We start from the raw sequence: 23,870 nt of genomic DNA on the forward strand, positions 1-23,870 counted from the left end.
GCTCAGGCAATTTATCAACATTGGAAGCCTAAAATGAGCAGGGCTCAAGTTGCACAATAATGGAATCGATGTTTCCTTGCATATACTCATATATCTGTGTGTCCTACTCTTTTTCCTTGTCCAGCTCTTTTGTTTTCGCATGAGTATATGTCCTTGTCACTTTCCCATGTGTTGTGAGTTGTTTGTGACCTTTTGGACACCTTTGAGGGTGTTTTCTAGGTGTTTTTCTGTGTTTGTGATTGCCTGCCATTGTTTCCTATGCAGTTCGAGTTCGGTTCGTCGAACGTTCGACGAACCGAACTCGAACGGGAGGTCCGTTCGGCGAACCAACCTCGAGCCGAACCGCGACCGGTTCGCTCATCTCTACATACCAGCAGTCCCAGCAGCAAGAGGGCCGTTGCTAAACCCAGAGTGCAGGGTCCTGTAGAAGCAAAGGAACAATAGGGAGTAGGCCTCAATACTCGTCTGGCCAAGAAGATCACCCCAGGTACTTCCAGGCTGACTGGATCCCCTTCACCACCTGTGACGGTCTCCCAGGACTGGACTGTTACAAAGTAAAAGAAAAGAAGGTAAAGAGACTGTTGTTTGTGTCCGTTCTTTTCACTGTCCTGATTAGCCCTGCACCATTTCCAAAGCACCATAGACTTTAATAAGCACCAACGTTTGCCCCGGGGTACCGCTCCACCTGTGGGGAACAGAACCATCCCAGCTGCCATTACATCAGCCCCAGAGGCCCTGTTCAGCAGCGGCGGCTCTATAGCCGCAATCCACAGGTGGCGTCACGAATATTTACACAAACTTTAATTAAAGTTACCACCCCCACAACTGCCATATTAGCTGACCCCGCCAGGGTCACGGAGTCAGGCCCCGCCACCACTAACTACTCCCGGACTAGTCCGGCCCGACATCAGGTGTCCCAAAGCCCCGGGGTGGGGAGTCAGTAGCTCCTGACACCAGCAGCACTCTTGCAGCCTTACATAAGGACGCTGCCTCCACCATCATGCATCAAACTAAAAGGGTCCAGCATAGACGATTCAGTTCCAGGTAAGTAAAGCTGTAGCACCCAGTCCCGGTTCTAGCATAGCGCCCATGCGTGCCTCCATTCCCAGACCCCGACGGGGGCATCCTCCCTCTTACCTGTCCAGCAGCCTTGCAGCCTCCGGTCCCTGTATTGTATCTCCACGCATCCCCGCTCCAAGACCTCAGCGAGGGCGTCTTTCCTCTCACCCGTATGGCTGCTCCATTCCCTTCTCTTCTGTCCCGGAGTATGCTGTAACTTCTTCCTGCATCCAGGCCACACGCAGGACTTCAGTAAGTGCTCATGGGGTGCACATGTGGCCATGCCCCCTTTCTTAAAGGGCTAGCATCCCATTACCTTGAACTGACCTAAGATGTCACCTGTTATATCAAAGGTATTTAAGTATGCCTGCCTGTCAGGAAGTGCCTGAGCAATGTATTCTGTTAGTCTATGCTTTGCTATTTCAGGTCCCTTGTTACTGTGTCTTGTCTAGCTATCAGTCCTAGTACTAGTATTGTTGCTAATCTCTGTCTTGTCTTAGAGCCTGATCTTCACTATTGCCTATGTTCCATCTCATCTGAGCCATCACCAGAGTACCGCCACGCCAGTGTTTGTACTAAGAGCCGTCATATCTGAGTAATCACCAGAGTGCCGCCACCAGAGAGTCTGTACTGCACAGCCGTCCCATCTGAGCCTTCCACCTCTGTGCCTCCACATTGTGCACCCCTGCACTGGACATTGGGACTGTAATTGTCCATAGAAGAGTATCACCTCTGGTCTCTGGCTGCTGTGCATTTAGGCCTTCCATTCAGAGCACCTCACAATCCCTGTATAGGGATTCACTGTAGGTTGCTCCTTCGGAGGAGTCCATTGCACGGCCAGTGGGTCCACCCCCAGACAGTCGCCGCCCCTCGGTGACCGCAACAAAAACTTTAAATTTATTAAATATGATTAAACACTCCATTATAGTAATACTGGTCATAGTAAGGTAGCGGACCTACGTATTGCAGCTTGAAGCCTTTATCATGGCCTTTGATGTAAGTATGGCTATCTCTATTTAAATCCCATTGATTGATTATTGGGTGTTTTGTGTAGCCATTTAGAGACTAACATTACTGCCTATGATAAAAATTAAAAACATTTTCTAACAAATACCACAGACATAAAAAAATAATATAGAAGAGTTTAAAACTGTTGTCTTAATGTGGCGCCCCAGCGGTCTGGTTACCACAGCAGTGTTGCCCTCCTCAAAAGGGTTAATGCTGAGCCTGGAAGTAGTTGGGGAAGTCCATTGACCAGTAAGTACCATCGTCCAACACAGTTTCTTCCCCGGGCCAGCAGAGGGAGCTCTAAACCTGGAGTTCCAGGGAGATTACTTAAGCTCTGACCTGGGGGAGGAGTTAGTCAGTCTGTGAGGAGAATTCAGTGAGGAAGGAACTCGAGTAGTGTGGTGTGTGAGCTGGGAGCTGAGCCAGATTGCTCAGCCCAGGAAAAACACAGTCCACAGTGAGGCAAAGAGGAGAAAGACATTGGGGAGTGGAGTGCAGCCAGCTCACCCCGACGCCATTACTAATGAAATCGAATACCGGAGTTCGGGGCTACTTGAGTACCGGTGGTCGCATCCGGAGGACGAGAGGACTGCAGGTCTCCGTCCACTCCACACCCAGAGGCGCAGCTGTGGAGTCAGGACTTGGAGCCACGGAAGGAAGAGCGGCACCTGTGACAGTGCACGCAGCCTGCCATACGGGGGAGGTAATAAATTACCTCAGAGAGCGACAGAACGGGTCTCAGCATTGCTGAAACAGTGAGACCCCGCCTACCCAGACAGAGCGTAGGGAGCAGGGCTCATTACTCACCTGGCCAGTGTGAGTTCCCTGACTGCTTCCAGGCTACTGGATCGTCGCTTCCAACTTTAACAGACTCCCTGGAGGTCACCGACTGAGGACAAGTAAAGGAGAAGGTAAAAATAAATCATTGTCTGTTCCTTTCCACTGCCCTGTCGGCCCTGCACCTCATCAACCAACACCATAGACTTTTCCAAAGGTTGCCCCGGGGTACCCGCTCCACCTGTAGGAAGCAATAAACACCTCAGCTGCCACAACATCAGCCCCGGAGGTCCCTTCCAGCAGCTGCAGCTCCATAGCCGCACAATTCCACAGGAGGCGTCACGAATTTCAATAAACTATAACTCCCATCATTACCTCCCCCATCAGCCACATTAATTGACTCCGCCAGGGTCATGGAGCCGGGCCCCGCCACCACTGACTACCCCGGACTACTCCAGCCCGACACCAAGTCACCTAAGGCCCTGGGGCGGGCGAGTCATTAACATTGCAATATGAGATCCTGTCTTATATTTAAACCATTAGGTGCTCATGTTTCTAGTGTAAATATTGACTTAGATTGTCTGTTTAAACCAACACTACACCATTTTGGTTTGTTTTCATCCCTGCAGTGGTGCTTTAAATGCAAGTCCCCTGTTTTACACCCATCTCTCAGCTTTTTTATACTTTACCGATGTTGCTCCAGTACTGTGGCACCATCTTGTGCTGCCCATAGTTTCTGACTGGCTGGAAGTCAGAAGTTACATCACAGTCGCTAAATGCAAGTCTATGAGAGACAGAACTAGGCTCCCATAGTGATGTAGAGTGATTTCCGGCGTAGTCTTTAAAACACTGGTGTCACTTTTCAGCACAGACTGACCGGAGCAACAATTGCAAAGGATCATATATGTAAATAGGCTAGGAAATAGAATAGAAGCTAAAGTAGGTACTTTTTTTTCCAAAATGTTTGTATTTAGTATACTTTTTAATTTGGGATTCTGGTTTAACATAGTTAACTACCAGTAGTGTAGGTACGGAGGGAGCAGAGGGTGCGTTCACCCAAGACCCCTCACTCAGAGAGGCTTGTTTAGAGCTACCGCTACTCATACCTGTATCAAGATTACAGAAAATATTGATTCTGTTACTGTGGAGCCCCGTAAACGCTGTAGTGTCGGTGCATTACCTTCAGGGACTCCACGTAGCTGGATCTGGTCACAGGTAGGAGATCTTCTTCTTGTCGTGACGCCACTCTCAGAATTGCGGTCAGTGGGGACCGCCACTGCAGGTTGAGGGACGCCTGGGGCTGATGGTGAGTGCAGTTAGTTGGAATTGCCTCCTGAGAGTGAGGCAAGCCCCAGGACCCTGTGTAGGTGCGTAGTACCACAAGGCGCAGAATGACTCAACACAGGCAGGATGTCTTTCAGGGTTTTTACTCACAGTTGATGGCAGGGTGAGTGACCCGGGCGTAGCTGGGATGAACCAAGTGGGAACCAGGTGTCCTTCAGGCTGACTTGTGAGGGTGACTACTAACTCGCCTTCCTTAGCCCTTGGTGGTTTGGGGTAACCCCGACTTTGAGTCCCTATGGGGGTCACCCAGGGAAGATGCTGCAGCCTCTCTCCCCTTCGTTTGCCGTTTGCTTGTCGCCTGGACCAGGCCACTCCAGCTGCTTGCCTCCTGTGACCTATGGGCCCTAACTGTGGCTACGTGGCTGCGGCTTTTGTGGTGTTGTGGCGTGGGCTTTGAGAGCCCCACACCGGCAGGTTTAGCAAAAGAAAGCTGGATCTATCTCCGCTTCGGGATCTGCCGCCCGTTTGGGCCTGGTACTCTCTAGCAGTCTCCTTACTTCCCACTCCGTGCTCTCTCTTTAGCTGAAGATGGATTTCGGGTAGCACTCCTAGTTGACCGGTCTCCCCCGTCAGTAGCCACTGCGCGGGCGCTGTCAGACTGCACAGCCCCAGGGATCTGCTCCTCACTCGAGCTCCCTGGACTCTGCACTGCTCTGGCTCACTGCCCCTCCTCTCCTGTTCTTGCCTACGCCACCTAGCAACCAGACTCTCTTACCACACCCCTTGAGAGGAGATGGAGGCTTTTGGCCCCCTCCACTATTCCAGTGAAGGTGAAGGCTTTTCCCCCTCCTGGGATCCCCAGGGGTCCTCTCATGGGTACATGTGTGAGACCTGATCACTATGCGCCTGTGTACCACACCCCGGTCAGCCTTCTGGATTACCTGTGTTGTACTGTCCCCAGCATGGGTGCAGTACTCAGTGGTGCCTGACCAGGTCAGGGGCGCCACATTCCCCCTTAGTTATCACCAGCACGTCCTCGGGCTGCAAGACAACATTTTTAAAAATGCATAAAACATTAAAACATGTAAAACATTTTAAAAGCACCAGGTACCATACATCACCACCCTCCACCCACAAGTCCGTTAACCCACCCAAACCCTTTCAGGAGGCAGGTCACCGGTCCTTTTGGTAACCAGATCTGGGCCATCTACTTCCCCAGACCTTTCCTCCAATCTGCCTCTCCCGTTGGCCGCGCCTTCAGCCACTTCTGGCAGGATGTAGAGGCGGCTTTCATGGGCTGGTGGTTTCAGGGTATACCTGGCTTGGTGGATCCGCGCCTTCAGCCACTTCTGGCAGGATGTAGAGGCGGCCTCCACAGTTGGTGCTGACCAGGTACCCTCTTTGTGGTGGAGAGCCAGGCCCCATAAACAGGCATGCTCTCTGGTCGCAGGTAAGCCAAGGCCCTATATACGGACGGGCTCCTCCTGGTTGCAGACGAGCCAAGCCCCTAAACAGGCTGACTCTGGTGGTGGTGGTGCCCTCTGGTGTAACTATTTACACTGCGAGAGTTTGTGGCTATAGCCAGTTCATAGCCTTAAGGTTTATGGTTTTCTCACACAAGTTTATGTGGGCACATACTTAAACGTAAACGTTGCAAAACTTCCAACTTTTCAAAACTTTAACTTGCTGTATGCTTTACTTTATGCAGATTCCTCTACTCTTCCATACCAGGGCTTGGGCCTGTAGGGCTGCGGCACCTGCTGGTTTCTTGATCTCTTTCTTCGTCTGTGGGTTCGTTGTATTTTCTTTCTTCTTCAGTGTCTCTGTCTTCATCTTCTGTTGTGACTGCAGGGCTTCTGCAAGGACTTCTAGAACATGGTGCAACATCTAGGGCATACCAGCCTCTTTCTCCCTGATGCATAGTGAACTCCACTGAGTCTCCTATCTTCAAATTTCTTCCAGGGTGTCCTCTGGGCAGGTGGGCTCTCACATCCCTTCGATTGACAAAAATCCCTTCCTTCACACCAGGTGATACTATAAAGCCGTATCCTGATTTGAGGCTGAAATCTTCGACAATTCCTCGACGCAGGGGTCCTCTGATCTGTGCTTTGGCTCTTCTCAGGAACCGTTTTTCTTGTAGGTCTCTGACCGTGACTTCTCTCTGCTCTGGGGATGGCGGTGCAGGGAAAGACTGGGTTCTACTGCGGCGCTGTGTCTTGCGGGCTGGATTCTGCGAAGTGCAGCTTACAAGCTCCCAGGTGGGGCGGTTGGGCAGGTCTTCTTCAGCAGGAGGTGTCAGGTCTTCCTCGTCCCAGCGGGAATATTGCAGCATCTCCGGCTCTGGGACTAGCACTGCTGCTGGCTCCGGGGGCAACTCCTCAACTTCTTGCCCTCCTCTCCCCCTTAGTTCTTCGCTGCACTCTGGTCGTGGCAGCGCTAGGGATGAGTGTTCCTCAGCTGGCCCAGGCGGTGGACTCTTCGGCGTGGTTGCCGCAGGGGTTGCCTTAGGGGTGTGCGGAGGGAGCATGTACTGGTCCACCATCTCCTGTGGAAACTTGGCCTCCATGTCAGCCTTCAGCTGCCAGTACGCGGGGTCTTCACCTATCAGGGATTTCCTTGCAGGGACCTCCTTAGACTGGGAAGCGGTGTCTGCTCTGGCCTTGCAGGCCTGGGTAAATGGTGATGTAGTCTTTTCTTGGCGGGCCGCGCAGGGCATCGCTGCGGCGGCCTGGTCTTGGCGGGCCGCGCCTGGCATGGCGGCGGCCTGGTCTGTGCGGGCCGAGCCTGGCGTGGCGGCGGCCTGGATCTGCGTCGCTGTTGCGGCCAGTTCTTGGCGGGCCGGACTGGGCATTGCAGCCGCGGTCTGAATTGGCGTCGCATCCCCAATGGGGTCCGTGCAGGTGGAGCTGGGCGTCGCTGCAGTGATCGGGGCTTGACGGGCCGCACCTGGCGGGGCTGCGGCCTGGTTCAGCATCTCACTTGCGGCTCGGACGAGCGTCGCTGCTGCGGTGGGGTCTTGGCGGACTGGGCTCAGCAGGGTGGCAGCCTGGGTCAGCGTCACACCTGCGGCACGGATGAGTATCGCCGTGGCAGTCGGACCTTTGCGGGCCAGGCGGGGTGTCGCTGCGGCGGCCTGGATTTGGCGGGCCGCACCTAGCGTGGCTGCGGCCTCGCTCAGCGTCGCCGCGCCAGGCGCCTCTTCTGGGACCGCGGTCGTAGCAGCAGGGGTCGGAGCACTTGCGCTGGCCGGGGCAACTCTGGACTCACCCATCGGTGGCACCATCGGGATCTGAGTCGTCGCCGCTCGATCTGGCATGCGTCGCGCGGCTCCCTCTTCGTAGGTCCGAACCGCCGCAGCCATCTCCAGAAGCTCCATGCGTTCCTCTCTGAGCTGTCGCATAATCCTGGCCTCCAGCTGATCGCAGAAGATAGCAAGCTCCCGGCACCACCAGGCAGCAGAGCCTGGTTCTGGGTATCCACGTCCGGACTCCATTTCTTCTCTCTGCAGCAGCAGGCTTGTGGCTCTCTTTCCTTCCCGCCGTCTCTGGACGCTTCCGCTTTCTTCACCAGCGAGGTCAGAACTCTGCAGGGGATCTCTGGGTAGCCACACCTCTTCGTGGGCGGTAACTTCTTCCAGCGCGGGCTGCTGTTGTTTTTCAGCGCGCTTTTCATGGTGGCAATATGGCGGCGCTTCCAATTTTTCAAGCGGACCGCCCAGGCACATGGTCACCTGTCTGGACAGGTCTAGTCCTTATCCTGTTCGTGACGCCAGATGTGGAGCCCCGCAAACGCTGTAGTGTCGGTGCATTACCTTCAGGGACTCCACGTAGCTGGATCTGGTCACAGGTAGGAGATCTTCTTCTTGTCGTGACGCCACTCTCAGAATTGCGGTCAGTGGGGACCGCCACTGCAGGTTGAGGGACGCCTGGGGCTGATGGTGAGTGCAGTTAGTTGGAATTGCCTCCTGAGAGTGAGGCAAGCCCCAGGACCCTGTGTAGGTGCGTAGTACCACAAGGCGCAGAATGACTCAACACAGGCAGGATGTCTTTCAGGGTTTTTACTCACAGTTGATGGCAGGGTGAGTGACCCGGGCGTAGCTGGGATGAACCAAGTGGGAACCAGGTGTCCTTCAGGCTGACTTGTGAGGGTGACTACTAACTCGCCTTCCTTAGCCCTTGGTGGTTTGGGGTAACCCCGACTTTGAGTCCCTATGGGGGTCACCCAGGGAAGATGCTGCAGCCTCTCTCCCCTTCGTTTGCCGTTTGCTTGTCGCCTGGACCAGGCCACTCCAGCTGCTTGCCTCCTGTGACCTATGGGCCCTAACTGTGGCTACGTGGCTGCGGCTTTTGTGGTGTTGTGGCGTGGGCTTTGAGAGCCCCACACCGGCAGGTTTAGCAAAAGAAAGCTGGATCTATCTCCGCTTCGGGATCTGCCACCCGTTTGGGCCTGGTACTCTCTAGCAGTCTCCTTACTTCCCACTCCGTGCTCTCTCTTTAGCTGAAGATGGATTTCGGGTAGCACTCCTAGTTGACCGGTCTCCCCCGTCAGTAGCCACTGCGCGGGCGCTGTCAGACTGCACAGCCCCAGGGATCTGCTCCTCACTCGAGCTCCCTGGACTCTGCACTGCTCTGGCTCACTGCCCCTCCTCTCCTGTTCTTGCCTACGCCACCTAGCAACCAGACTCTCTTACCACACCCCTTGAGAGGAGATGGAGGCTTTTGGCCCCCTCCACTATTCCAGTGAAGGTGAAGGCTTTTCCCCCTCCTGGGATCCCCAGGGGTCCTCTCATGGGTACATGTGTGAGACCTGATCACTATGCGCCTGTGTACCACACCCCGGTCAGCCTTCTGGATTACCTGTGTTGTACTGTCCCCAGCATGGGTGCAGTACTCAGTGGTGCCTGACCAGGTCAGGGGCGCCACATTACAAATCTGTTGGGATGTACTCATTTGTGCTGAGAACTTTATACTTTTTTGATTTGTATTGGATGAGTTGCTAATGCTCCTAGTTTTCATGCTTCAAACGGAGCTTGCATTGGGGAAGAAATGGATGAGGAAGGCATTGTTTATAAGGATGGATTAAAAATGTAGCATTTCCAATATATTAGGCCTGAAATGTGTCATTCTAGCAAAGGAAAACACTGCTGCTTAGCATTTGGAATGATTAATGTTCTCAAACATTGAATTATACATGAAAGAATGTTATAGATAAAAATTCTTCGTATCCAACTTTTTTTCAGAGTATAATAAAGATATATCCATATGTATATATATTTATATATACAATATATATATATACAGTACAGACCAAAAGTTTGGACACACCTTCTCATTCAAAGAGTTTTCTTTATTTCCATGACATTCCGGTTTTTGTTAGTTGGACCATAATTTATTTTTCAACAGGACAATGACCCCAAACACAACTCCAGGCTGTGTAAGGGTTATTTGACTAAGAAGGCGAGTGAAGGGGTGCTATACCAGATGACCTGGCCACCACAGTCACCAGACCTGAACCCAATTGAGATAGTTTGGGGTGAGCTGAACCGCAGAGTAAAGGCAAAAGGGCCAACAAGTGCTAAGCATCTCTGGGAACTCCTTCCAGACTGTTGGAAGACCATTTCCGGCGACTACCTCTTGAAGGTCATCAAGAGTATGCCAAGAGTGTGCAAAACAGTAATTAAAGCAAAAGGTGGCTACTTTGAAGAACCTAGAATATAACACATATTTTCAGTTATTTCACATTTTTTTGTTAAGTATTTAATTCCACATGGGTTAATTCATAGTTTTGAGATGCCTTCAATGTGAATCTACAATTTTCAGACTCATGAAAATAAAGAAAACTCTCTGAATGGGAAGATGTGTCCAAACGTTTGGTCTGTACTGTGTATATATATATATATATATATATATATATATATATATATATATATTTATATATGCAATAGACAGTGCAGTGTGAAAGAAATAAAAACATACCAAGGCCAAGAATGTGACAGCCGCTAGCAGCAGTCTGTACATATATAATTCCAATCGAAATGCACAATTGGCCACTTTTGCCTTCATCAAGCTTCCTAGTGGGAAAAAAAGCGGAGGAATACTCTCTATGAAATAACACTTGTCTTATTCCACGAAGAATGATATTATCTCTAGGGGTTAGTGCAAATCACGAAAGAGGAAAAACGTATTGATAATCATAATAGGGAATAATTAATATATAGTAACCAAAACAATTGCCATCAAAATTACAAATTTTATTAGATTACATAAAAATACAAACAACAAGGAGCAAAAATAATGGGAATTGTTTTGGTTACTATAAGTCCAAATCACATCTCTTACACATGGGGAGCCCAGCATGTTTTCCAAGAAGTTTCAGGACCCGTTGTTTTAGTTTGTCCTGAAGTGTCATTTATTTATTTTTTTGCATTACTCTCTGATACTTATTTTTAGTTTTAACCAACTCTGGGGTTTTTTTAGCACTTTTTCATTGTTTTTGGATGATTTTTTTTTTTTTTAAATCTCAAATGATTTAATCATCTAAGTCATTTTAAAGTATTTACAGGGAAACAATTCATATTTTTTTACAATACCAACTCATCACCAGCAGAGGTAGAAAAAGAACTTCTGTATATGAGAAAAACTGAGAAATGAATTTATCAACAAAAAACTTTGCTTGTTGCAATGCCATAATTTGTGTCAGTTATTAAATGTTGCACATTTTATAATATATTTTGCACATCATTGATTCTAACACTTCTTTCAAGTACTAAAATTTAACTTATATTGCCACCTACAAAATAGAGTGAAATTGTAACTCGCAATTTATAAATCTTCCTTAAGCCTAAAGCCTGCTTTACACGTTGCAATTAGTTGTACAATCACATTTGCGATGTGACACGCCCAGGTCGCATATGGGATCTTATGAGATCGCACGTAGGTCATTCATTTGCTGTCACACGAGCGTTAGTAGTCTATGTTAAATTGATCAATTTTGTGTGCAATCTTTCAGATCATGTGTTCTGTGACGTATGCATTGTGCACCCTTTTATTCTTTTTTTTATTTATTGACTTGCCAAGCGTTTGTAATGCGTAGGGGATCCGTTTTTACTATGTCATCTGACATTCAGCTCTGGTAAATGGCCACTGACAGCAGACACAGACAGCCATGTAGCAGAGATGAATGGCAGATGACTGCAGACACAGACAGAGCTGCGCGATGAGAATGAAGTCGGATGAACTTCACCCGATTTCATTGTCATACCGCGGCTCTGTCTGTGTCGCGTCCTGATTAGCGGTTACCCGTGAAGGACTCACCGGTGACCGCTAATCTCCTGAGTGGCTGAATTGAGCAGCCCTCTCTCATACTCACCGATCCCCGGCGCGGCACTGCACGGCGTTCACACTGCTCCGGCGGCTTTTACTATTTTGAAAAAGCCGGCCTCTCATTATTCAATCTCGTATTCCCTGTTTTCCCCTCCCACCGGCGCCTATGATTGGTTGCAGTCAGACATGCCCCCACGCTGAGTGACAGGTGTCTCACTGCATCCAATCACAGCAGCCGGTGGGCGTGTCTATACTGTGCAGTGAAATAAATAATTAAATAATTAAAAAAACGCAGAAGACACCGCCGCTCCTGTCACCTCCACACGGCAACTGAAGACAGCCACGCAATCAGCTGAGCTGTCACTGAGGTTACCCGCGGCCACCGCTGGATCCAGCGGTGGCTGCGAGTAACCTCAGTGACAGCTCAGCTGATCGCGCTACTCACCTCAGTTGCCGCGTGGAGGTGACAGGAGCGGCGGTGTCTTCTGCTGCTCCGGTCACCTTCATGCAGCAGAGCTGGGAGCGACGCTGGACCATCCTGGATTACGCCGGACATGGAGGGCTTTTCCGGGCTTATTAAATTGGTGAACGAGGGAATTTGTTATTGTTTTTTATTTCAAATAAAGGATTTTTCGGCTGTGTGTGTTTATTTTCTGTAACTTACAGATTAATCATGGAAGGTATCTCGGGGAGATGCCTGCAATGATTAATCTAGGATTTAGTGGCAGCTATGGGCTGCTATTAACTCTTTATTACCCCGATTGCCAACCGCACCAGGGCAAATCAGGAAGAGCCGGGAACAGTCCCAGAACTATCGCATCTATTGTATGCGGCAATTCTGGGCGGCTGCTGACTGATATGGTTAGGCTGGGGGGCTCCCCATAACGTGGAGCTCCCTATCCTGAGAATATCAGCCTTCAGCCGTATGGTTTTATCTGGCTGGTTTTAAAATTGGGGGGACCGCACGTCGTTTTTTTTAATTACTTAATTATTTATTTCACTGCACAGTATAGACACGCCCACTGGCTGCTGTGATTGGGTGCAGTGAGACACCTGTCACTCAGCGTGGGGCGTGTCTGACTGCAACCAATCATAGGCGCTGGTGGGCGGGGAAAGCAGGGAATACAAGATTGAATAATGAGTGGCCGGCTTTTTCAAAAGAGGAGAAGCCGCCAGAGCAGTGTGAACGCCGTGCAGTGGCCCGCTGGTGATCGGGGATGGGTAAGTATGAGAGAGGGGGATAGACTGACTGAGATAGACAGAGAGAGAGGGACAGAGATAGTGACCGACCGACAAAAGCAGCATGCTGCGATTTTTTTTCTCAGTCCGATCTGGACTGAGAAAAAAAATCGCGAATGCAAGCCAAATCATTCACTAACATGTGTCCAATTCCAATGCGAGATTTTCTGGCATTGCTCTACTGCGAGAAACTCGCAAGGGAGAAGCCGGCCTGAAAGTTGTATTTGCAAAATCGTATGAGGGATGTCACACGTTTCAATTGACTAGGTACGTGCAACAAAACGTTCAATTCTAGACAAAGATACGATGTGTTTGCGATCACCGTTTTTGCGTTCAATCTTGATCGCACGTAGGTGTCACACGCAAATACGTCACAAACGATGCCGGATGTGCGTCACTTACAACTTGACCCCAATGACGGATTGTAAGATATATTGCAACGTGTAAAGCGGGCTTTAGTTGCATAGCTTAAACACCCAGATGACTGCCCTGCTTGGACTAGGGGATGCGCGACAGATGTGCACGGACAAAAGAATATCCAGCTCTTTGCTAGATACACATGGTACACAGGGGACACAATAACAATGGTGGATACAGACGGTAGTGAGAGGGAAGAGGGGACACCTCCTTGACTTCCCTGGGCTGTTTCCTCAGTTACCTATTGTTTCTATACAGGTTCTTTCACCCCATCGCCATTTACATGTCTAGGCTCTCTTTTGTCCTAAACTAACCTTGACTAGTGAGATAGCCAGCGAGAGCGTTAAGCCAGCTTTACACCTTACAATTAGGTGTGCGATCTCGTATGCGATGTGACACGCCCAGGTCGCATATGCGATTTAATGAGATCGCACGTAGGTCGTTCATTTGCTGTCACACATGTGTTAGTAGTCTATGTTAAATTGATCAATTTTGTGTGCGATCCTTTAGATCATGTGTTGTGTGACGTATGCATTGGGCACCCTTTTTTTTTATTTATTGACTTGCCAAGCATGTGTAATGTGTAGGGATGCATTTTTACTATGTCATTTGCCATTCAGCTCTGCTACATGGCCGCTAACAGCAGACACAGACAGCCATGTAGCAGAGCTGAATGGCAGATGACAGCAGACACAGAAAGAGACGCATGATCAGAATGAACTCGGGTTAACTTCACCTGACTTCATTGTCATGCTGCGGCTCTGTCTGTGTCGCGTCCTGATTAGCGGTCACCCGTGAAGGACTCACCGGTGACCGCTAAACTCCTGAGTAACTGAATTGAGCAGCCCTCTCTCATATACTCACCGATCCCCGATCTCCGGCGCGGCGCTGCACGGCATTCACACTGCTCCGGCGGCTTTTACTATTTTGAAAAAGCCGGCCGCTCATTAAACAATCTCGTATTCCCTGCTTTCCCTGCCCACCGGCGCCTATGATTGGTTGCAGTGAGACAAGCCCCCACGCTGAGTGACAGGTGTTTAACTGCACCCAATCACAGCAGCCGGTGGGCGTGTCTATACTGTGCAGTGAAATAAATAATTAAATAATTAAAAAAAACGGCGTGCGGTCTCCCCCAATTTTAAAACCAGCCAGATAAAGCCATACGGCTGAAGGCTGGTATTCTCAGGATGGGGAGCTCCACGTTATGGGGAGCCCCCCAGCCTAACAATATCAGCCAGCAACCGCCCAGAATTGCTGCATACATTAGATGCATAGCACCCCCTGAGGAAAGGATCGCTGAAACACGTGTCGGGGCTTTGCGGTACACTTTGGAGCTTTTACAGATCACTTAAGGTATCATTTTCTTTGCACATTAAATAATTGTTAAAATCTTTTTACATAGGATCATTATACCATAACCTTATTTATATATGACATAGGATTTAGAATTTTGCACTGTGCCTTTGTCATATATTAGGGATTGACTTTTTAAGTGATCTTCGCATTATGCACTTTATTTTCCTAGTAAAACCACTGCTATAATTTATGAGACATTTTTTCCTGCCTACTATTTATATGGATTTGTAAAACATTTATTTTAATTGTTGAATAAAAATAATAATTTTAATGCTATTTGCACCATCATTCCCTTTATTTATTTAATTCTAACAAATTTTTTATCTGAAGGTATTTTTGATATTTATATACATTAGATGCGACAGTTCTGGGACTGTACCCGGCTCTTCCCGATTTGCCCTGGTGCGTTTGGCAATCGGGGTAATAAGGAGTTATTGGCAGCCCATAGCTGCCACTAAATCCTAGATTAATCATGTCAGGCGTCTCCCCGAGATACCTTCCATGATTAATCTGTAAGTGACAGTAAATAAACACACACACCAGAAAAAATCCTTTATTAGAAATAAAAAACATAAACATATATCCTCGTTCACCACTTTAATAAGTCCGAAAAAACCCTCCATGTCCGGCGTAATCCAGGATCGTCCAGCGTCGCTTCCAGCTCTGCTGCATGAAGGTGACCGGAGCTGCAGAAGACACAGCCGCTCCTGTCAGCTCCACGCAGCAACTGAAGACAGCCGCGCGATCAGCTGAGCTGTCACAGAGGTTACCCGCGGCCACCGCTGGATCCAGTGACAGCGGGTAACCTCAGTGACAGCTCAGCTGATTGCTCTATTCCCTTCATTAGCTGCGTGGAGCTGACAGGAGCGGCGGTGTATTCTGCAGCTCCGGTCACCTTCATGCAGCAGAGCTGGAAGCGACGCTGGACCATCCTGGATTACGCCGGACATGGAGGGCTTTTTCGAGCTTATTAAAGTGGTGAACGAGGATATATGTTTGTGTTTTTTATTTCTTATAAAGGATTTTTTCTGGTGTGTGTGTTTATTTACTGTCACTTACAGATTAATCATGGAAGGTATCTCATGGAGACGCCTGACATGATTAATCTAGGATTTAGTGGCAGCTAGGGGCTGCCAATAACTCCTTATTACCCCGATTGCCAAAGCACCAGGGCAAATCGGGAAGATCCGGGTACAGTCCCAGAACTGTCGCATCTAATGTATTCGGAAATTCTGGGTGGCTGCTGGCTGATATTGTTAGGCTGGGGGGCTCCCCATAACGTGGAGCTCCCCATCCTGAGAATACCAACCTTCAGCCGTATGGTTTTATCTGGCTGGTTTTAAAATTGGGGGGGGACCACATGCCGTTTTTTTTAATTATTTAATTATTTATTTCACTGCACAGTATAGACACGCCCACTGGCTGCTGTGATTGGGTGCAGTGAAACACCTGTCACTCAGCATGGGGGCGTGTCTCACTGCAACCAGTCATAGGCGCCGGTGGGCTGGGAAAGCAGGGAATATGAGATTGTTTAACGAGCGGCCGGCTTTTTCAAAATAGTAAAAGCCGCCGGAGCAGTGTGAATGCCGTGCAGCGCCGCACCGGAGATCGGGGATCGGTGAGTATGAGAGAGGGGGTAAGAGGGATAGACTGACATGGACAGAGAGAGAGGGACAGAGATAGTGACCGACTGACAGAGATTAGTGAATGACAGACATTGTGAGGCACTTCAGAACGCAGCTTTTCAGCTGCGCTCTGAAGCGGACCTTTTTTAAGCTGCGGTGCAGAGCGCACACCTGCGCACATAGCCTCAGACATCAAAATTGTATGAGGGATGTCACACGTTTCAATTGACTAAGTTCGTACAACAAAACGTCCAATGTATGAGGAATAAACGATGTGTATGCGATCACCGTGTTTACGTTCAATCTTGATTGCACATAGGTGTCACACGCAAATACGTCACGAACGATGCCGGATGTGCGTCACTTACAACTTGACCCCAACGACGGATTGTGAGATATATTGAAGCGTGTAAAGAGGGCTTTAGACCCACCACTGCACTAATAATATATTAGGAAAGACAGACAGGGGAATAAAAAAAAAGATATACACCAACTTCACAGCTGCAGACAGACACCAGGACTGCAGCCAACACCACGTCACCAACAGCTCTACACCAACAGGAACACTCCAGCAATAGCAAGGTTCCAGTGGCTACAAGAGTTTCCTCTCTCCTCTGTAGATAGTTTCAAAATGGAGATTCTATTACCGGCTTCATGGATTATACATGTGACCATTTAGGGAAATGGGTGTGGTAGTCAGGAGCTGTTAGCAGAGAAACGGACATTAACCCTCACTGCACCAAAGGAAAATAAAACATTTAGAATCCAGAATCTCACAAGACAAAGTGAGATTCCGGCCCTGAACTGTCACAACACAAGTGTCCTAATGATGGGATATCTTCGTGAAAATGACTCACACTTTTTAAAGTGGCAACTGTGATGTAAAATAGAAGCTGCAAAATTTTGTGCAAAAATAGCATGTAACAAAATTTGTGATTTTTTTTGCATGTCACAAGCCCTTGATGAATCCCAAATTTATGCTGTACTAGACTATCCATGTCAGTCCAATAGAGATTTCTAGGGTCCGATAGGAATCTCAATGATGGGATTACTACTGATCTAGTAATTCTCACATTTGTTCTTAAAAAGAGATGAGCAGATCTTTTAAAAAATAAGTTCACTGACTTCACTGAATTTTCCCCAAAAATTTGATTGAAGGCAGAAATTGTTTGTGAGCCAAACACGTCTTCATGACTTCCACATACCTGGTTACAAAAAAAATGAATTTTTACCAGTGGTAAACAACATATTTAACAACACATTGCAGTATCAGCCTTTTTTGGCTATTTAAATTATAGAATCAGTCTAAACATTATCACTTTTGGGGTTTACAGATGCATGCCTTGCCATTGTATATAGCTCAAATGGAAGAAGCTGTAGCAATTCCAAAGGCTAGATACAACAACTATACTTGTTTTGGTAGTTGTCAGGTTCACCTGGTGAGGTGGATCCTCCAAAACCAAGCGCTGGGTGGGGAAATGGACCACGGTCATCCATGCAACAGCCAGGTAGGTAAGGCACGCTGGAAAGGTAATGGTATTGTAATCCGCAGGCAAACAGGAGGCAGGTAGCATAGGAACTATAAGTCGTAGGCAGACAGGAGGCTGGTAGCAGAGGTACTATAAGCCACAGGCAGACAGGAGTCTTGTAACATAGGTACTAGAAGTCACAAGAAGAAGGGAGGATGGTAGCATAGGTACTAGAAGTCGCAGGCAGAAGGGAGGCTGGTAGCATAGGTACTAGAAGTCACACACAGTAGGGAAGCTGGTAGCAGAGGTACTAGAAGTCACAGGTAGAAGGGAGGCTGGTAGCAGAGGTACTAGAAGTCACAGGCAGAAGGGAGGCTGGTAGCAGAGGTACTAGAAGTCGCAGGCAGAAGGGAGGCTGGTAGCAGAGGTACTGGTAGCAGAGGTACTGGTAGTCACAGGCAGAAAGGAGTGATATCAGTTCTACTCATTCAGTTTTACTCATTCAGTTGTAGATACAATTTATCATTGGTTGGGAAATGTTTTCGTTTTGATTTACTGTTTTGCTTAATCCTTTGCAGACAGGAGTCTTGTAACATAGGTACTAGAAGTCGCAAGAAGAAGGGAGGATGGTAGCATAGGTACTAGAAGTCACAGGAAGAAGGGGGCTGGTAGCATAGGCACTAGAAGTCACAGGCAGAAGGGAGGCTGGTAGTAGAGGTACTAGAAGTCGCAGGCAGAAGGGAGGATGCTAGCACAGGTACTAGAAGTCACAGGAAGAAGGGAGGCTGGTAGCAGAAGTACTAGAAGTCACAGGCAGAAGGGAGGCTGGTAGCATAGGTACTAGAAGTCACAGGCAGAAGGGAGTCTGGTAGCAGAGGTACTAGAAGTCGCAGGCAGAAGGGAGGCTGGTAGCAGAGGTACTAGAAGTCGCAGGCAGAAGGGAGGCTGGTAGCAGAGGTACTAGAAGTCACAGGCAGAAGGGAGGCTGGTATCAGAGGTACTAGAAGTCGCAGGCAGAAGGGAGGCTGGTAGCAGAGGTACTAGAAGTCGCAGACAGAAGGGAGGCTGGTAGCAGAGGTACTGGTAGTCAAAGGCAGAAAGGAGTGATATCAGTTCTACTCATTCAGTTTTACTCATTCAGTTCTAGATACAATTTATCATTAGTTGGGAAATGTTGTCGTTTTGATTTACTGTGTTGCTTAATCCTTTGCGCACCTCTTCTTTAAACTAAGATGGCTACCAGATGAAAGGATTATGCCATGCACAATGCATAACGATAGTCTGGGATATTACCCCTGTTAGCAGTGCTTGTTCATTTGCAGCATGTTTTTAGATTACTCAAGCTCGATGTGAATAATTAAGTCCAGAAGATACACCCCTGCTTTTAGATGGGCCATACCAGTGCAGGTGTAGTTTCTCAGACTATGCCATAAACACTGTGATTAGCATAACCTGAATGGCTGGCAGACAATTTAGGTGAAAGAAAAGGGGACTTTAGAGTTTGAACATCAGGACACAATAAGTCAAAGGAGGACACCAGGTATATTTAATATGAATTTCTCAGCTAATGTTAAATTTTCATGTAAATACGGCATTTACTTGATTATGTATAAACCTAAACTCATAAACCTCCTTTAGAGAAAAGTTTCTAGATTTAAATGGAATCTCACAATGGTATCTAAAACCCTATACTGTGTTGATAAATTTAAAGAATTGATACAGTTCTATCTTCATGTTATAGAGTTTACTCCACGATTGATAAAATCGTTAATATTTTAGATTGAAAATGAAAATTGCTATGGATTAGAATAAAACAAAGTATAGGTTATTTCAAAGTTAAAATCTTCATATGTCATCATTCTTTGTAACAGAGAAGCCTGTGTAACTTGAAGGCAACTTAAGTTGTACACTGAAAAGCAACTGTGTTTTGGGTAAAAAATCATTAAGTGAAGTTTTGCTTTAAGATAAGGTCTGACAGTTCAGATGTATATCTCAAACCTGCAGGTCGCAATTACTTTTATCACCTCATGTATCATTTTTTGACAAGAGGCCATGTAATAAATCATATAAAAATGAATAACGCAAGTCTTTGATAGTTACTGAGAAGTATATGCTGTGTAACATAGACGGACGCTTTCTAGAATTCTGAATTTACAAAAGAAAGAATTATTTGTATTGCAAGAAAATATTGTAAGATTTCACAAAAGTGAAAAAAAAAAAATTTGACTTCTTATTGTTTTTAAGGTTTTTCTCAATAAAGTTTGTTTTCATAGTAGAGAATAGTGTAGCAAACTACATTATTTTGCAAGAACTTAGTGAAGAGGGAAAAAAGTAGCTCCTAAAAAGAGTTGTCCACTACTGGACAACCCCAGTTTAATTTATTTAGAACCCTATATAAAATAAAAACTGGTATATACTCACGTCCTGCAGTGGTGCCCTTCCGCAGTTCTATTGATTTTAATGCCGCTGTTCCAGGAGAGTGATGCAACATTGTTGTGTCACGTGCTGGGTGCGGTCAAGGAAACTCTACTCTTCAGCTTCAGCCTTCACTATGTCATGAGATCAGATATCCGCTCTTATGCATGTTGATGAGAAGAAGTCAAAGGCTGGCGACTCATTGGCTGCATACAAAATGATTTCATGTCACACTTATACTCACCTCCAGTGCAGACGCTTTTCCAGCATTGTCTGCACTAGCTCACCCGGGGCTCAAGTGAACTTGTTACATCCCACGAGTCCTGCGCTCAATCAGCACTGGCTTCACTCTCCCGGCCTTAGGACAACTTGAACATCAAGAGAAAGCCAGATCTGTGGATGGTCGCTCGTTTCCTATTGAAGTTTAATAGGTCCGAAGGTGGAGAGAGTGAAGCCGGCACTGGAATGATGCCAGCTTTGCAGGTGAGTATGTGTTTTTTTTTATTGGGCAAACACTCAGATTAAGAAAGGGTTATCTGAGTACTGTACAAACCCTTTAAAAAACTTTTTTATTCCAGATTTTACTGAAGTATTTCATTTGGGGATTCAAGAACACTAGAAAGTTGTAATTTTGTCTGATAGTCTTTTATGCTCATTTATCCACATGAAGATGCCAATCAGCTAAATACTAGTTTGAGTAACAGCTATTTCTTCTGTATGTAAATGTTTTTAATGGCCAGTAAATGATCAGTTACTACTAGACTCTTCTGGCCATAACTAATATCCAAAGTTTATCCCCATTAGTTCGTCTTTTTCTTAACATCATTGAGGTACAACACAAAATAGCATTGACCAATCCTCACTGACGGGCAGGTATGGCCAGAAATGATAATGGTCCATTTTATCTTAGTATTACTGTTCATGTTTTACTACTCAGTAGCTTCAAGTACATTTTTTCAACTTTTAGACATTAAATTAAAACTGGTTATTCATTGGCTTAAGCCAGGTAATTTATGTGCACCATTTTTTAATATAAACACAGCCATATAACTTTTAATCAAAATACTAACAGAAGTTATAATTATTTAGCTTGTTGCCTTGCATACTAAAATTAATTGTATGTTGGAATAAATTGCAATTTGAATCCATTGCTTATTTTTATTTATTTTTTTAATAAAGAAATGGATTTATGTGCCACAAGCTACTGATTAAATAAAATTATACAACATAATAAAAAAAGAAAAAGTGAATCTTACTGGTAAGAAATTTCATTACCCTAATGCAAAAAATCATGGAAAAATGCTGATGATAAACCAGAATAAAATATTAATGTTATTAATTATAAAAGAGTCAATCTGTCAAAATTGAAGTCCAACAGTTCGCTTGAATTTGGCCTGGAAATTTTAATTTCATTTAAGGGAATCTGTCACCAGGTTTTTCCCTTATGAGATGAGGACACAACCAGTGAGTTCTTATATACAGCATTCCAGAATACTGTATATAAGTGTGCAGGCCATTCTGACCTTTATTATACTCACCTAGGGGTGTTCCGGTCCAATGGGTGATGCTGCTGTTGGTCCAGTGCCTCCTCCATCTTGTGCGTTCACCATCCTCCTGCCCAGCCTACGTCATTCACACAGAGGTCTCTACTGCGATCTTGAACATGCGTACTTTGATCTGCCCAGCTGAGAGCAGTTCAAATTACTGTAATACACATGGGTGGGCATTCTTTGACTTTCCTCTTGCCTGTGGTCACTGGTACTACTTGATGGTCAAAGCAGACATTGACCTGATGAAGGCCCCTGTCGCTGCTATTTTTTCTCCCCTGTGAAGGTCTGTAATGGGCTGAGCATCACAGGAGAGGCTGAGCTTCAAAGGAAACAAGTATTTAGCTATATGCTGCAGTACAGCGGTATTACAGTATATACTATGAGATCATATGATCACAGGTTCTTGACCCCTAATGGGATAAAAAATAAAAAGATTTGGATTACCACATTCTTCCCTATTAAATATGATCATATTTACACCGTGGGCAGAATTATTAGGCAATTTGTATTTTAGAGGATTTTTTTTTATTATTCACCAACAACTATGTTCTCAATCAACCCAAAAGATTCATAAATAACAAAGCTTAACATTTTTGGAAGTTGGAGTGGGTTGTTTTAGATTTGGCTATCTTAGGAGGATATCTGTTTATGCAGGTAACTATTACTGTGCAGAATTATTAGGTAACTTAATAAAAACCAAATATATTCCCATATCACTTGTTTATTTTCCCCAGGTAAACCAATATAACTGCACAAAATTTAGAAATAAACATTTCTGACATGCAAAAACAAAACCCCCAAAAATTAGTGACCAATATAGCCACCTTTCTTTATGATGCCACTCAACAGCCTACCACCCATAGATTCTGTCAGTTACTTGATCTGTTTACGATCAACATTGCATGCAGCAGCCACCACAGCCTCCCAGACACTGTTCCAAGAGGTGTACTGTTTTCCCTCTCTGTAGATCTTACATTTTATGAGGGACCAAAGGTTCTCTATGGGGTTCAGATCAGGTGAACAAGGGGGCATGTCATTATTTTTCTATCTTTTAGACCTTTACTGGCCAGCCACGCTGTGGAGTAGTTGATTGCATGTGATGGATCATTGTCCTGCATGCAAATCAGGTTTTTCTTGAATAGTACCGACTTCTTCCTGTACCACTGCTTGAAGAAGTTGTCTTCCAGAAACTGGCAGTAGGTCTGGGTGTTGAGCTTCACTCCATCCTCAACCCAAAAAGGTCCCACAAGTTCATCTTTAATGATACCAGCCCATACCAGTACCCCACCTCCACCCTGCTGGCGTCTGAGTCAGAGTGGAGCTCTCTGCCCTTTACTGATCCAGCCTCTGGCCCATCCATTTGGCCCATCAAGAGACACTCTCATTTCATCAGTCCATAAAACCTTTGAAGAACCAGTCGGAAGATTTCTTGGCCCAGTCTTGATGTTTTATCTTATGTTTCTTGTTCAAAGGTGGTCGTTTTTCAGCCTTCCTTACCTTGGCCAAGTCTCTGAGTATGGCACACCTTGTGCTTTTTGATACTCCAGTAATGTTGCAGCTCTGAAATATGGCCAAACTGATGGCAAATGGCATCTTGGCAAATCATGCTTGATTTTTCTCAATTCATGGGCAGTTATTTTGCGCCTTTTTTGCCCAACACATTTCTTTCGACCCTGTTGGCTATTTGCCATGAAACGCTTGATTGTTCAGTGATCACGCTTGAAAGGTTTGGCAATTTCAAGACTTCTGCATCCCTCTGCAAGGCATCTCACAATTTTGGACTTTTCAGAGCCCGTAAAATTTTTCTTCTGACCCATTTTGCCAAAGCAAAGGAAGTTGCCTAATAATTAAGCACACCTTATATAGGGTGTTGATGTCATTACACCACACCCCTCCTCATTACAGAGAGGCACATCACCTGATTTACTTAATTGGTAGTTGGCCCTCAAGCCTATACAGCTTAGAGTAGGAAAACATGTATAAAAAGTATCATGTGATCAAAATACTCATTTGCCTAATAATTCTGCACACAGTGTATAAAATAAACATATTCAGTATTCCCACATCAATAAAATTCAGGTCTATAAAAAGCATCCAAGTATAAAATTAATGAACCCCCTAAAGAAATTGCATCAAATGATCAAAACATTGTATGAAACCCAAATTGTTCTCATAGATGGAAATAAATAAATTTTAAGAGACCCAGAAAATAATGACACTGATGTTATTTTTTTTTTACAAAGTTTACAATCTTTTTTCACCAATAAAGTGTTGCAGTAATCACACTGACCTGGATAATCATGTTGACTGATCGTTTTTACTATACAAGAAATATTGTAAAAACAAAAC

The sequence above is a fragment of the Anomaloglossus baeobatrachus genome, chromosome 3 (assembly GCF_048569485.1).
Source record: "Anomaloglossus baeobatrachus isolate aAnoBae1 chromosome 3, aAnoBae1.hap1, whole genome shotgun sequence".
Classification (NCBI taxonomy): domain Eukaryota; kingdom Metazoa; phylum Chordata; class Amphibia; order Anura; family Aromobatidae; genus Anomaloglossus; species Anomaloglossus baeobatrachus.